A 15,501-nucleotide genomic window follows, 5' to 3' on the forward strand; every position below is an offset into this window, starting at 1 on the left:
GGCATTGTTTCAGGCATATCCTCATGTAGAGATGAAGAAGGAAACCTGGTTGAGGATCTGGAAGGAACATTTTGAAAAGAATAGCAATCAATCAAGCGATCAATCGGCTAAAGAATAATAAAGCAGTAGGTGCCGATGGGTTACCTGTCAAACTGTTCAAGACTGGTGGTCAGATGGTTAGAAGAATCCATGCCTAATGATTGGAACCTCAGTATCCTGTGTCCCGTGCACAAAAAATGAGATTAGACCAACTATAAAGGAATAAGTCTCCTTCCCATCGCACATAAAGTGCTATCCAGCGTGTGTGACGACTGAAGCCAATGGTCAATGACATTATTGGATCACACCAATTCGGCTTCAGAACTGGCAAATCCATCATTAACCAGATTTTCACTCTGCGCCATATCCTGAAAAAAAACCACAAAAAAATACATTTCACCTATTCGTCGATTATAAACCGCATTCAACATCCCTATGCGTTCAGAGATGTTTAAAGCCATGTCTGCGTTTGGCATTCCTGCAAAATTTATACGGCTATGAAAGGATAGCACAAAGGATAAATGGCACAAGGATAGCAGTTATAGTCGGAAAGAACCTCTTGTAGCCCTTCAATAACGAACGAGGATTCAGGCAAGATAACAGTTTGTCGTGCGACCTGTTCAACATCCTGCTTGAAAAGGTCATGTGAGATGCAAATGTGAATCGCATACGCCGACGACATCGACATAATGGGTCGAACATTGCGAGCGATAATAGCCACCTTTGAAAGAATTGTGATGGAGTCTGCCAAAATGGGACTGACAGTAAATGGCGAAAAGACCAAGCTGATGGTATCAACGCGCAAGACATCCAGTAGACTCGGATCAACTGCGGAAGTTTTCAATTACAGCTTCGAGGTTTTGAACGATTTTATATACCTCGGTACCTCCATAAACAAAACTAATAACATCAGCTTTGAAATCCGGAGTAGAATGGTGTTGGGAGTAAGCAACTCAAAAGCAAGGCCGCCAAACCGAACTCACACTCTACAAGACGCTGATATTACCCGTGCTGATGTATGGACCTGAATGGGTACTTGCGCCAGCAGATGGGACAGCTCTTGGAGTGTTTGAAAGACAAATTCTCCGGAAGAACTATGGACCGAATGAACCATGATCTATACCATATATTCTCGGACATTGACATAGTCAGACGGATCGAGCTGCAGCGACTACGTTGGCTAGGTCATGTTGAGGATTCCCCCACTGAAAAGGCATGAAAAAGCGAGCCAACTGATGGTTCACGCAAAAGGGGAAGGTCACGAATCCGATGGAAATATCAAGTAGAAGACTACATCTCGGAACATGGAACATTGGAAGTTTCCATTGTCCAACAGATCCTTATCTACGTTGCTTTTGCTCAAAACTTCGCAGTTTTTAACGCAGTTTTTTCAACAATTTGTACAAAATGTTATCCTTTATACTTTTTGTAGAACTTACTGAAAATATAACTAATTTAGTTCTAGCTAGTTGTTTAGGGTATTGTATGATCGAACTCTTCGACTAAGAAGCTCCACTAAATGTTTTTAAGATATATACAAAACTCCATCGAAATTTCACATCTTTTTAATAATATCACAAAGCATAGATTTTCTCTCCCACTGTTCCGCCAGTCAGCATAAGGTAGATGTTTATTGCAATTCATTGCCATAAACCTCTTCTTCAAAGTTTCGTGTGAAATTGATAAGAATTGTGAGCCAACAACAACAACGTCATCATCAACAGAACGAAGAACAACGTGAAATTGTGGCAATAACAATTTTTATTTCTATGCCTTTTCGTGATTCTTTCGTTTCGTTTCGTTATCTACGAATCTTCATGTATGCACTCATACATTCGTTCATTCATGTTACGATGTCAATTGTAATTTAGACTCTGACGGATTTGATGCGCCGAATGAAAAGAACAGTCATGTTCAGAACTAACTTGCAACATTGTATGCTTCAAATCGAGGACAATACATGTCCTTGATAAAAGGCGTAAAGAACATAAAATAAACACACATACATATACATACATTTATGTATGACTGGCTTACTACAGTGAGTATTTATTCCCTTTTTTGATACATTTCAAAAGAATTGATATCTGTGAAAAACAGACATTACTCCGAAAGGATTTGCCATGAAGTGCAAACGACTTGTATCGATTCATGTCATGTTCATGGTAAAAGAAGAAAAACTATGTGAACATAAGGCAAAGTAAGCTATATCAACGAAGTGTTGAAAATATCTCAATTGGATATAACATATGGGTTTAAATTAAATGAGGATAAATAATTGAAATCTGTTGCGAAATGCTCTAAAAATATGTAGCCTATTTTTCGATGACAAACATATAAAAATTCCAATTGTTTCGTGAAAATTATTGTTTTAATTGCTCATGACTTTGATTGAAAGATGATATTCAATTATTTAAGACCATTGTATTGTGTGTCACTGGCTCAAGCGACATTCTGTCAATATCATTGTGATGACATGAAAATCAATTGATGTGGAAACGCAAAACAATGGAATTCAATCAGACAGTCGTTAAAAACTGTCAACGGTTTAATGGAACATTAAAATAATCATTGCTACTCGGATATACAGTTATGACAGGCGATAATGTGCTTTTGTATGGGTACAGAGTCATATTTTTATTATCATTTCTTTTTATTACAGCAAGATAATGACAATGGGGTGTGATGAGGTATTGATGTTTTTCATGTGGATTGTAAAATTTTGTATTTACATGTTACAGTGGTTTGCATATATATTTCCGCGATTATTAATAGGTATGAAAGCCTACGCTTCATGGAAGCTGGCATTTCAACGATATCAAAACAATTATACTTCGTGAGCGTAAATGGAATACAAAACAAATACATAATATTTTATATTGAAATCGTGAATACTGTAGAATTTGTTGTACTAGAATTCCGAATTCCACCTCTATTCCTTCATCTAATATCAAGTTTATTACCATTAGTACTCTTCATACATATATGCATTAATTTCAGAAATCTCTTCTATAAGTAAAATTTAAATTTCCATGCTACTACTACTTTAATAGAAACGTCAACAGCAATTTTTATTCCAATTTTTTACATTTCAGTTCTATCCATTAACCAGACTGTAACTTTCTAACTTTCAAGATTCCATCTGTATTCGTTCAACCAAATCAAAATAGTACCAATGTTAGTACCATTTGTTACATTTCGTACATCCACGAATGCATTTCCAAAATTACTTTATATTTCAATACTACAATCCAACAGGAATTATAATTCTAATTTGAGCTCGATCTAATCTAAATTATACCAAGCTTAGTACCATTTAGTACACATTATTACGAATTGTCAAAACTAACTCCATGTGTCAATCCTACATTAAAAAAAATAATTTTAATCCCAAATTTAAGCCCTATCACCCAAAATCAAATTGTACTATATTTGGTACTGTTTAGTAATGCTTGTTCCTATAAGTACGAATTAATTAACTACCTCAATCCTACTCCTCAAAATTCAAGATTCTAGTTCTATCCGTTTACACAAAATCAAATGGTAACAAATATAGTTCCATTTAGTACACATAGGTACGAATTTGCAAAACTACCTCCATATCTCAATTCGACGCTCAAACAGCAATCAATATACCAAAATCAATATTCCAAAATCCAAATTGTACTAAATTTATTATCACTTAGTATCCATAAGTACTTATTTCCTAAACTACCTCAAATTTTCTCTCGAACAATAACTATAATTCCCTATTTCAAGATGCTAATCCTATCTGTTCACCTATATTCAACTTGTACCAAATTTAGTACTTTTCGTACCCACAAGTAAGTTCCACTGTTGGTCCGTGTCTTGCGCGTTAATGCCATCAGATTGGTATTCTCGTAATTCACTGCATGTCTCACTTTGGCAGACTACTTCTGAAATCGATCATTATGTTCATTATGTCGATATCGTCGGTAAGTAACATATACTGTTTAGTGTACAGAGTGTCATTTTGACATTTTCCAGCAGAATGTTAAAAAGGTCACACGACAAACTGTCGCCTTGTCTGAATCCTCGGACGGTATTGAAGGGCTGCGAGAGGACCATTCCGACGTTAACAGCTGACCTTGTGCCTGTTAAAGTTATCCTACATAGCCGTAATAATTTTGTAGGAGTGCCGAACGCCGACATGTCTTTAAAAACCTCTGAGCGGATTGGGCTGTCCAATGCGGCTTTATAGTCGACGAATAGGTGGAATCGATGTATTTTTCGTGGGACTTTTCCATGATTTGGTGAAAATCTGGTCTACAGCGGATTTGCCAGGTCTGAGGCCGCATTGATATGGTCCAACAATGTCATTGACTTCAGTCATTCACACAGCTCGCTGGATAGCACTTTTTATGTGATGGGAAGGTGACTAATTCCTCTATACTTGGCTAAGATTCCAATCATTGGGCATACATTCATCTTATCCTTAAGACGCTGTCTGTATCTGTCATCAGGTTTCCTTCTTCATGTCTAGAGATGGTATTTACCGGGTAAATACCCAAGGGGTGGGTAAATACCCATTTGCGGGTATTTATTTGGGTATTTACTATATTGAATCGGTAATACAATATCTTACACCCTATTGGGTAAATACCCGAGTTTTTACCCAAAAATTGGGTATAAACTCATTAACTGCCGAACCACTTGACATAGACGGCCAAAATTTTGCATACATGTTTTTAATGTCAAAGCAAACATAGAAATTCGAAATCGGGAGATACGGTTATATGGGGGCTATATCAAAACATGGACCCAGGGACCCCATTTTGGATTTCTACATTTGCTTTGACATTAAAAACATGTATGCAAAATTTTGGCCGCCTATGTCAAGTGGTTCGGCAGTTAATGAGTTTATACCCAATTTTGGGTAAATACTCAAAATAGGGGCACCTTTGTATGGGGGCTACCAGTAAACGTGGACCTACATACATAAAATTTTGCATGGACATTTTGTACTCAAAAAGAACACTTTGTGCCAAATTACAGCCAATTTGGTTGTAAAATGTGTCTAATAGACAAAAAATACCTTAAATCGGGAGATATGGTTATATGGGGGCTATATCAAAACATGGACCCAGGGACCCCATGTTGGATTTTTATATTTGCTTTGACATTAGAAACATGTGGCCGCCTATGTCAAGTGGTTCGGCAGTTAATGAGTTTATACCCAATTTGTGGGTAAAAACTCGGGTATTTACCCAAGTTTTTACCCACGTCTTTAAAGTATCGTAAAACTATCCATTCTAAATCGATTTGATAACAGAAACCCGGAAATAGGGTGTAAGATGTTATATTACCATTTCAATACAGTTAATACCCAAATAAATACCCACAAATGGGTATTTACCCAATTTACCCGGTATTTACCCAATTTACCGGGTATTTACCCACTGCCCATCTCTATTCATGTCTATAGGAGGATGTGTCTGATTGGTGTTTTATTCATTGGCAAATTTTCCTGACTTCATTCTGACTACTGTACATCTCGATTTGCTCACGTTTTTTTTTCTTGTTCTTTTTTAAATACGTTTCTGTTCTCTCATTTTTCACGATAAATCTCTCTCGCATTACGTGTTGCTACTGAGGGAAAGTGCCTGAGGTGCCTAAATTTAAAGCGATCAACTTCATAATATACAGGGCTCATCCTTTGTCGGAATCTGAGCACCCGTTTGTTTAATGTCGAGGAGTTCAATACCGAATGACAAACTTGAAGCATAAAGCAACAAATGTTTCGCTGTAAACGTTTGTACTATATATTTCCTAACAATTTATCAATAAGTTTTCATTCTCTAACATCTAATAAAAAACGATGCGGGTAGGACTAAAATACAAATTGTTTTCTACAAAGCAGACACTCGAACATTTTTCAAAGTAATATACATATATATACATATTGCAAATAATTGTATTTTTCTTCTATTTATTTGCATAACAGCAGCCATAGAATGGCTGCTGGCAACGGCTGCTGGTAGCAAAAATAAAACTGAAATGTAAATAGTTATGAAAGTAATAAAATATTACCTCATTCTTAAATTTTCTAAATGTGTCTGCATGTCATTTTGTAAAAAGATTGATAAATGGAACATCCTATCGATTCAATATTGATATAAACATAGAATATATTTTAAAATGAATCAAAGTAATTGTTATAACAACAGCATCAAATATGTGGGTATAAGAATTATGTACATACAATATTGTTGGAATTCCCTAAAGGATGTTTGTGTTATTTATGTATGAAATTATGTTTAGAATTTGTAAAATGTTGTGTTGAATGTTCATCATTTCAGTGGTTGAGAAATAATTCTTTGAGTGTATGTGGAATGGTAAAATTACTAATTCCAAGAGAATTTTTGTGGAATTTTGTGAAAGAAGCGTTACCTTCAAAGTATACCTTCCACCATAGTATGGAGGGTATAATATTTTTTTTTCGTTTGTAATTATCGAAATAATCATTTCCGATCCTATAAAGTATATACATATATATATATATATTTTTTTTTTTTTTTTTTGATCAGCGTAAAATTCTATAATTCTATGACGATCTAAGCATGTAATCGCTCTAGCTTTTGAACAAATAGAGATAGATCGCATAAAATTTTGAATAGACTCGTCTTTTGTCTGCAGGCAAGGTCAAGTTCGAAGATGGCTATATCAGTCCACGTTTAGGTATAACTCCCATATAAGGATACCTCTAATTTTCGGTATTTTGGGGTTCTTGAGCGCATTTTTCAATCGAATTCGAAATTTTGGTACAATGGATTCTTATTGGGCCCCAAATCCCTCCACTTTTTCTAGTAGTCCCCATATAATGGTACCCCCAATGTTCAGTTTTTGGGGATTTTGACGGAATTTTCGCTTGAATTGGCTGTAATTATACTCTACGCAACTATGTTGTCAGGGTATTATAGCTTTGTGCAGCCCCAAGAGTTTGTAACGCCGCGAAATATTGGTCCTAGGCCCACCTTTAAGTATACCGATCATATCTCGACTAGCTGAGTCGATCTAGATATGTGTGTCTTTCCGTCCGTCTGCCCATTATAATTTGTAAACACGATACAGGCCACAGTTATGGACCAATCTTCACATGTAGGATGGGTTCTGGCCAGTGAATTTAGTTGATGAAATGGACCAACAACTTTATTTTTGTCTTTTTTCTAGTCGCTCGAGAGGCTTCAATTTTAATGACAAAATAAATATTTTGCGGGTAAAATGGACCCTGACTTTTGTGTAAAAAATGACAATCACCCATATACCATACGTCGTCTTCGACACAAAACGACGTCGAAGAGAGTCGTCTTTTGCAAATGGGTATTCCCTATGTCGTTGTCGACATTTATCGATAACTATTGAAATATTTTTGGTATTCCGTAACAAGGTGTGTCGACGATATTGAAAATTTCTTCGCCATAGTTTTAATGCAAAATTAGGTGTAAATAAACAAAGAAAAATATATGGGATCTATATATAAATCTAAACCGATTTTGACCAATATGAATAGGACTCGTCTATATGCCAAATAAAGTTTCATCCCTTTCGGATGGAGTGTACCAAATGTTTATTTAAGGTGACCTGTAACTTTAAATAAATAATACATGAGCGGAGCAAGGTGCTATATATATCACACGTAGGTCTCGTCTCCCTGATCACGAAAAGTTATGATTTTCATGGGAGAAGCCAAACACCCCGAAACATAGACACTTGAAGTTTCGAAATTCCTTTGTTCATAAGTTCGTCATTTATAGACCGATGAAAATAATATTGTTATGGTTGCAAAGCGTATACATTATATTTTCACATAAATTCGTTTTAATTATAAATTATTCAAAATTGCCAGCCTTCGGCCAGTGATTTAAGACATTCTCCTATGGACAGGCGGAAATCAATTTTGTCGACTAATTTTTTCAATAACCAAATGGATAACTCGGCTACACGATTTAACATTTTAAACATGCAATTATGAGCGAGCATATGAATTCCGCAACTTCAGAGGTCCATATCTCGAGAAGTACGGACTTCTCCCATGAATGTCGTATATTTTTCGTCATCAGGGAGACGAGGTCTACCTGTGGTAAAAATTTCAGAAAAATTGGAGATAAACCCCTAAACTCAACTTAAGCCAACATATTAAAAAAATAAAAAGCTAACTATAATTTTAGAGATGTATTTTTTGTTTTGTTGATATTATCGATAAATAGTCGACATCGTCGTCGTGTTACGGAATGTCGAAGTGATGACGATGTCGATGCGAAGTGATGTCGAAAAGGAAACGACGTCGACAACGACGACGACATACGGAATAGGTGTGAATATTTGTATTCTATAGCGTATATATTTACCCCTAAAGGGCATAGACCCGAGAAGTTGATAGTATATCCAAGAGGTGTGGTTGACCTTTAAATTTTTACCAATTATATTGACGTATGTACTCGGATGTGGAGTTACACTTGAATATTTACAGGTGCTTACGTATTCATATATTATGTAGTAACCCATTACCAGTAGAGGACGGAAATATATATTGAAATTTTCCATGAGGATCCAGGTATGGTCAAGGACAATGCCTTTAATTTTCGGTGATGATCAGATAATAATTTTGGGATCGACTCGGAAAAACACAAAAGAGTAAGTTTTCAGTCCAGGTCTCTAGGCCACATTTGAAATCCAAACATCACAATACAACCCACGGTGAAGGGAATCTGGCCAAGTAATTAGAAGGGCTGTACTGAATATTAGTAATATTTATTGACTTCTATCGCGAAATATTGCCCAAGCTCAGAATATAGAACAATAGAAAGTTATATTTTCGTGGAAGTTGTGTAGGGTATCATATGTTCGGTCCCGTCCGACTATACTGCTCCGCTAACTGGTTTAGTAATTTTAGTTCTTATTGGGTGGCAAATCTGTCCACTTTTGGGTTAGCCCCCATATGAGGGTAAAAGCTCCAAAGTGGATGTATAGTGGTTTTTGGAACCGATCATGGCCTTGTGGGTTCCCATTCATGAAAAATAAAGAAATTGAAATTGAATTGAAAAAAAATTTTGTCATCTCCCCCATAAAATGATACCTCCTGAAGGAAAGAATTGAGAATTGATACAAAACTAAAATATTAAATTAATTAGGCGTGACCCTCATATAATGATAAAATAAAATATTCGCTAATTCGTACACTATGTAATCAATATTGATTTTTTAAAATTTAATAAAAAATCCCCAGTAAAAATTGCTAAAATTTGTATTTAGTGTACATAATGGTTTACATAAATCGTTTTGTTATGTTCCCTATATTTTCATTGCAAGTATCTGTCAGTATACCTATGGTATAGGGATTTATATACGATGACACTTTTTTTTTGAAAAATGCCACTGCAAATTTAATGTTCATTACACCAATAACAACTTCACTATTTTTTTAATTTGGTATCTTCTACTATTTTTATAACATAATAAAAATTGTTCATTTCTTGTCCCAAACAACAAAGCAAAGCATAAACCAAGTTTTTCCTATATAAGTTTAAATTTCTTAAGAAAACACTAAATTTATCCTTTGGGCAAAAACTTAATTTTCATTTTACCTGTTATGGAAATAAATAAACTTTTAACTCACTGCATGCAAAAACTGCAAAAAAACTTATTCTTGGTTGTCGGTATTTTGTTTATTCACAGCTTAAACATAAAGTCGACATTTTCACGTGGACAAAAGAACTTGAAAACACAAAACGAAACTTAACTTTTAGTCTTCTTGTGGCTGTGGTTGTGCGGCTGAGGCTATAACTGTGCCAACAAAAGGCCGACGCTGCTTCCGATGAACTTCGCCAAAAGTGGCAAGTTAATCATTTGACAGAACCGAAGAAAGTTTTCACAACTTTTTGACAAGAAACACACAGAACAACAACTATAAAATGTTATCATAGACCAAAAAGATTTGTGTGTTTTCTATCAACTTTGAAGAAAAACTTTCAACAGACCGAACAGATATATACGGATGATGGTTATGCATGTTTATAATTAAAAACAAGAAAACTTGTTGTGGACACAAAACGTGCTAAACGAATACAATAGAAACCGTAATCTTTGTTAGACAGTAGGAAACTATTTGCTAGGTTTATTAAGGGAACCCCACCCATTCTCGATTTTAATTTTTCAAGATTTTCAATGGGCTGGTAAATCAATACCAATGCTTGTTAAGGTTTGTAACTTTGCACATATATATTTGAAGATTTAAAAAAGAAGAAAAATAATTTACAAAAAAATTTTGTTATTGTTTGTTGTTGTTTTTTGTAATTAAAGAAAAGTCCTTATTTTTGATGGTGGGCATGATAACTCCTCACTGGAACATCGGAATCCGAAAATTCCAACGGTGTTAGAAAGAGTACACGTCTGGCTCTCGTATGAACTAGGATTATTGACTTCGCTCTAAAATTAACAAAATGGCGAACCTTTGAAAAAATATTTTTGAAAAATCGCCGATTTTTGACCAAAAACCAAGTTAAAAAATAAAGAAGATCGTAACCGATTGGCTTTATCCTAGTTCATACGATAGCTATACACTCACAGAAAAACGTGTAAAAATTTGAAATCGATTGGGTTATTAGTTTTTGAGATATCGTGCCCGCCATTCGCAAAAGAGAAAACCGCGTTTAAAGTTTGAGAAGCCCTTTAGCCGTCACTTGATGCTGACACAATAAATCGGCTATATCTTCAAGAGTTCTTGAGATTTCCACTTGAAATTTTGTAGAGACATTCTTGAATTAGTGTAGAATCGAATTAAATCAAAAAAATTTTTTAATGGGTGGGGTCCCCTTAAACAATTTCTATTTTTGGTAATTTTAAATGAAAGGATTGAAATAGAAAATTGTGACCATTTGCTTCGCAGTGTTTCTTTCAAGAAAATCATTCTTGGAAGAGCCGCTCGATTTATTGATGTGTTTTGTTTCGAGCACATATATTCATGATTCGTCACCTGTGACAATTTAATAAAAGTTGAGAACAAATATTGAAGATTTTTATTTAAATCCATTGTCAAAAATGTTTTTCTTTGCTACAATAATTTGTTGATTAGTTTTTTTTTTAATTCAGAATACAATCCGTTTATGTTTCTCTTAGGGGTTTCTACATTATTTTAAATGTGAATAATCTAACCCTATGAACCAACAATTATGTTTTCTGTAGTATGTTGAATAGGGTATTGCCAAATACTGCAAACATTTGTTTATACAAAAAACAACCAGTAAGGAAAGTAGTAAAGTCAGACTGTGTCGACTATATGATACCCTTCACCACTTTGGGGATATACTACATATGTATATTTACAGATATCGTCTTTTCGAAGGAACATTCACATAAATTTATCTATAAGTAAACCGACTGACATCAATCCTTACACATTCTGCAATCTATTCCATACATTTTAAATTGACTTTAAGCAAACTTTGCGCACGCTATTCGGTATGATTCACTGTTTAAAATGTAATATCAATCAAGCACCCATTGATTATTTGGTTTACAATCAACATGAATAGGTCCAAAATATATATGGAATCTATGCTATATCTAAATCTGAACCGATTTCAAGGAAACTTGTAGAGATTAATTTAGCTATGGGTCTTTACACCATTTACTTAAAATCCGAAGAAAGTATATATAGGAGGTGTATGTAAATCTGAACCAATTTCAAGAAAACTTGAAACACACATGTACATTGTACAAAATTGTGTGCTGGTCGGCCAATCTTTTGTTCTTTAGTGCACAATTTACATCAAATCGGACGAAAATATATATTGGAGCTATATCTAAATCCGAACCTATTTTCACGAAACTTAGCACACATCATTCTGGACCCAATTCAGTGCCCCATGCCAAATTTCGTGCAAATCGAAAGTTATATAGGGACTTTGGAGACCCATTTACCTTTAATCGGACGAAAATATTATACGGGAGCTATATCTAAATCTGAACCGATTTTCTCGAAATATGGCACACATCATTCTGCTGCTAATTCAGTACCCTGTGCCAAATTTCATGCAAATCGAAAGATATATAGGGATTTTGGTGCACCATTTACCTTAAATCGGACGAAACTTTATATGGGAGCTATATCAAAATCTTAACCGATTTTCTCGAAATTTGGCACAAATCATTATGGACCTAATTCAGTATAGGGACTTTGGTGCCCCATTTACCTTAAATCGGACGAAAATATATATGGGAGCTATATCTAAATCTGAACCGATTTTTCCCAATTTCAATAGGGTTCGACTTGTGCCAAATTTCATCTAAATCGGATTATAAATGCGACCTGTACTTTGTTTACAATTTAACATCTACAGACGGACAGAAGGACGGACATGCATAAATCGACTCAGAAAGTGATTCTATGCAGGACACAGGAACCCTGTGTCTATCTCGTTTCCTTTTGCCTGTTACAAACATATGCACAAAGACATAATACCCTGTACCACAGTGTGGTGAGGTGTATAAAAATTACAATTGCTTCCTAGACTTTTACATTTCTGGGACAACAATTACAGAAAATGTTAAAAGAAGTTTGCATCCACAAATTTTCCCCAAACAAACCGCTTCGCCCTTTCCGCCATTTAGAGTTTGTTTATGACTTTACAGTACAAAATGTATATCATTGTAATAAAAGTTTTAATGTAGCACTTACATTTGTGTGCTTGTTACATTTAAACTTTTGTCTATGGAGACAAGAATAGTTTTTTTTTTTTTTTTTTTTTTTTGAAAACATTTACATGACAACAATTTAATTAATTTTGAAATGCATTTTGAGGGGATGCAACATACCAGAAAAGTTTCATAACTAATTTTCTATGAAATGGTGTATATATTTTAATAAAGTTCAGACAATGAGTCATAGGACTCTTGGTGTCTCAGCAATGGACAAATTTTTGTTTCTAGCATCATGTGTGATTCTCCGGCGACAGGCGAATATACATACATAACTACATTTTCTCAAGAAGGCTAACCTGCCTTGTCGATGAAAAACTTGACTTTAAGATCGTCGTTCAGATTTATATCACATTTAATAACCTTGACCATTTTGTATAAGGTGATCTGGGCAAACCACTGGTTCTTCCGATAAACTTCATAACCATCGATATCAGTTCTGTCAATAATTACCACTCGTCGATCAGCTGTAACACCTGGCTGAGTAGTTGAGTCGATATGCTTTGATTCCCATTTAACTTCAAAGATTGGGTTTCATCCTGCAGAGTAATTTTGCGACGCAACCAATACATTCTAATCAGTTTAGAAGTTTCAAAGTACACTGTTCAGTCTTCCATGTCTACACTGTTGTCGCGAGCAGTATAAGTACTCCTACTGTTCTTCTCAACCAATACATTCTAATCAGTTTAGAAGTTTCAATGTACACTGTTCAGTCTTCCATGTCTACACTGTTGTCGCGAGCAGTATAAGTACTCCTACTGTTCTTTAACTTCTTTCGGTTGGAAAACTTGGCTACATACGTCGCAATACCGAATATTGGGCGGAACCTTAACAAGGGGGGCTATATCAAAATGTAGACCTCCAAAATGGATATTTCAAGATGTAGACCGCCGAACAGCTGATAGATAGATGCTTATATCGACATAAATTTTATATCAAAGTGTTTTTGAATATTTGTAAAAGAGCCTGCCATACCCCATCACCATATACATATAACACAAAATAAGAATAGAATGAGATGAATCCACCCAGAGAAAATGACAACACTAAATAATCAAGGACCCCAACCACTGCACAAATACTCATAGAGATTTTGTTTCTAGACAACGGTAAATGGCAGGTAGCCTTATCACCTAGGACAGGCCACAGAAGACCAATAATCTGCTTAGCTGATCAGAGTTATTTTTTTCCATCGCACTTGATGTGCATTCGAAAATCTTAAATCGTTTGGGCCTTTAATTGTGGACTTTTTTATTGTTTTAACCTCCAATTTTTAGCCACTTCGGTGATAATGTGACGGCACCTTTATATGGGAGCCACGCCAAAACATAAAGCGATATTGAAAAATTTTGTTAATTGATATATTTTTGTACATTTTGACACACCCATGAGATGGGAGTACCCGGAAACTTCAACCAATATTGATAATTTATGATAGAAAAATTTCTACTCAAAGACCACCCAAAATATAAAATTACAGCCAATTTGGTTGAATCACGTGTCCAAACCCTCCTCCAGTTTCGTTTTATGGGGGCAACCCTGAAAAATTCACCAATATTGATAATTTGTAGAGGAAGATTTACTACCCAATGATAACCCAAATATCAGATGATTAGGTTGATATCGTGTCTATTTAGAGATTTTGAGCTACTTGGTCATCGCTAATACAAAATAAATTCTGTTGAAAACGTGACCAAAAGCTTCATAATAACTAATATGGTGCGTACTGCTCCTGAAAAGTAGACGTCTTTGGTATGGATTATCCCAATTACACAGCGACTCACTCACCAATAAACCACTCTTATTATTATTGTTCTTTGGGAACTTCCACATGAACTTGAGGTTTAAACATCCACCTCAATTGATTCCGGCCCCGGTAGCATCGACTCGTCAACATACGAAGTTGGGCTGGGCTTTCCATGTTCACCAAGATCAGCTATCTTTTCTACATCCTTCGGTGATTCGCCTGTCAAAGAAATTCATCATAGAATAGGTTGAGCAGGGCTTTCCATGTCCGCCAATAAAATCAGTCACTCTTCTTTCAAAAATTTGGATTAATAGCGGTCCATAGCGACATTCTCAATAATAGCCCGCCAAGATCAAAATCCATTATTACTTCTTTCGATAATTTGGGTTGATTTTGGAGAAACGCCACTGTAGCACGCATGGCGTCTTTCTCAGCCGTCGAGCTGGGCTTAAAATGTCCACCAAAATGGGCAGTCTAGAATGTCCACTAAAATGGGCAGGGTAGAATAGTTTCATAGCTGGAGAAGCATGTTTGTCTTTCTCTCAATGCTGCCATTTATGTCTTCAAGTGCATTGGGGAACTAAGGTAAATGTATTCGGTCAAGATCTTCATTATTTTCCAACTTGGGTATTGGTCGAAAATAAGCGATTTTCCAAAAAATAAGTTTCATAGGTCCGCCATTTTGATCATTTTTTCGAGACGTTAATAATCCTAGTTCATACCTAGTTTCTAATTGCGTTGGAATTTTAAGATTTGAACAGTCCAGTGATCGGCAATTATGTCCGACCTCAAAAAGGACTTTTCTTTAATTACAAAAACAACAACGAGACATTTTGTGAATTTATATTCTTCTTCTTGAACTCTTAAAATACGTGTATGTAATATTACAAGTCCTTAACATGGTAATTTGTCAGCCGATTGAAAATTGTCGAAATTTTAAATTGAGAATGGGTGTCCCCTTAATATTATTTTCAATTATCTTTTTTCCTATTTTTGGA

Source organism: Musca vetustissima, unplaced genomic scaffold, assembly GCF_032173495.1.
Source record: "Musca vetustissima isolate MV318-11 ecotype Yass unplaced genomic scaffold, APGP_CSIRO_Mvet_v1 utg2726, whole genome shotgun sequence".
NCBI classification, from domain to species: domain Eukaryota; kingdom Metazoa; phylum Arthropoda; class Insecta; order Diptera; family Muscidae; genus Musca; species Musca vetustissima.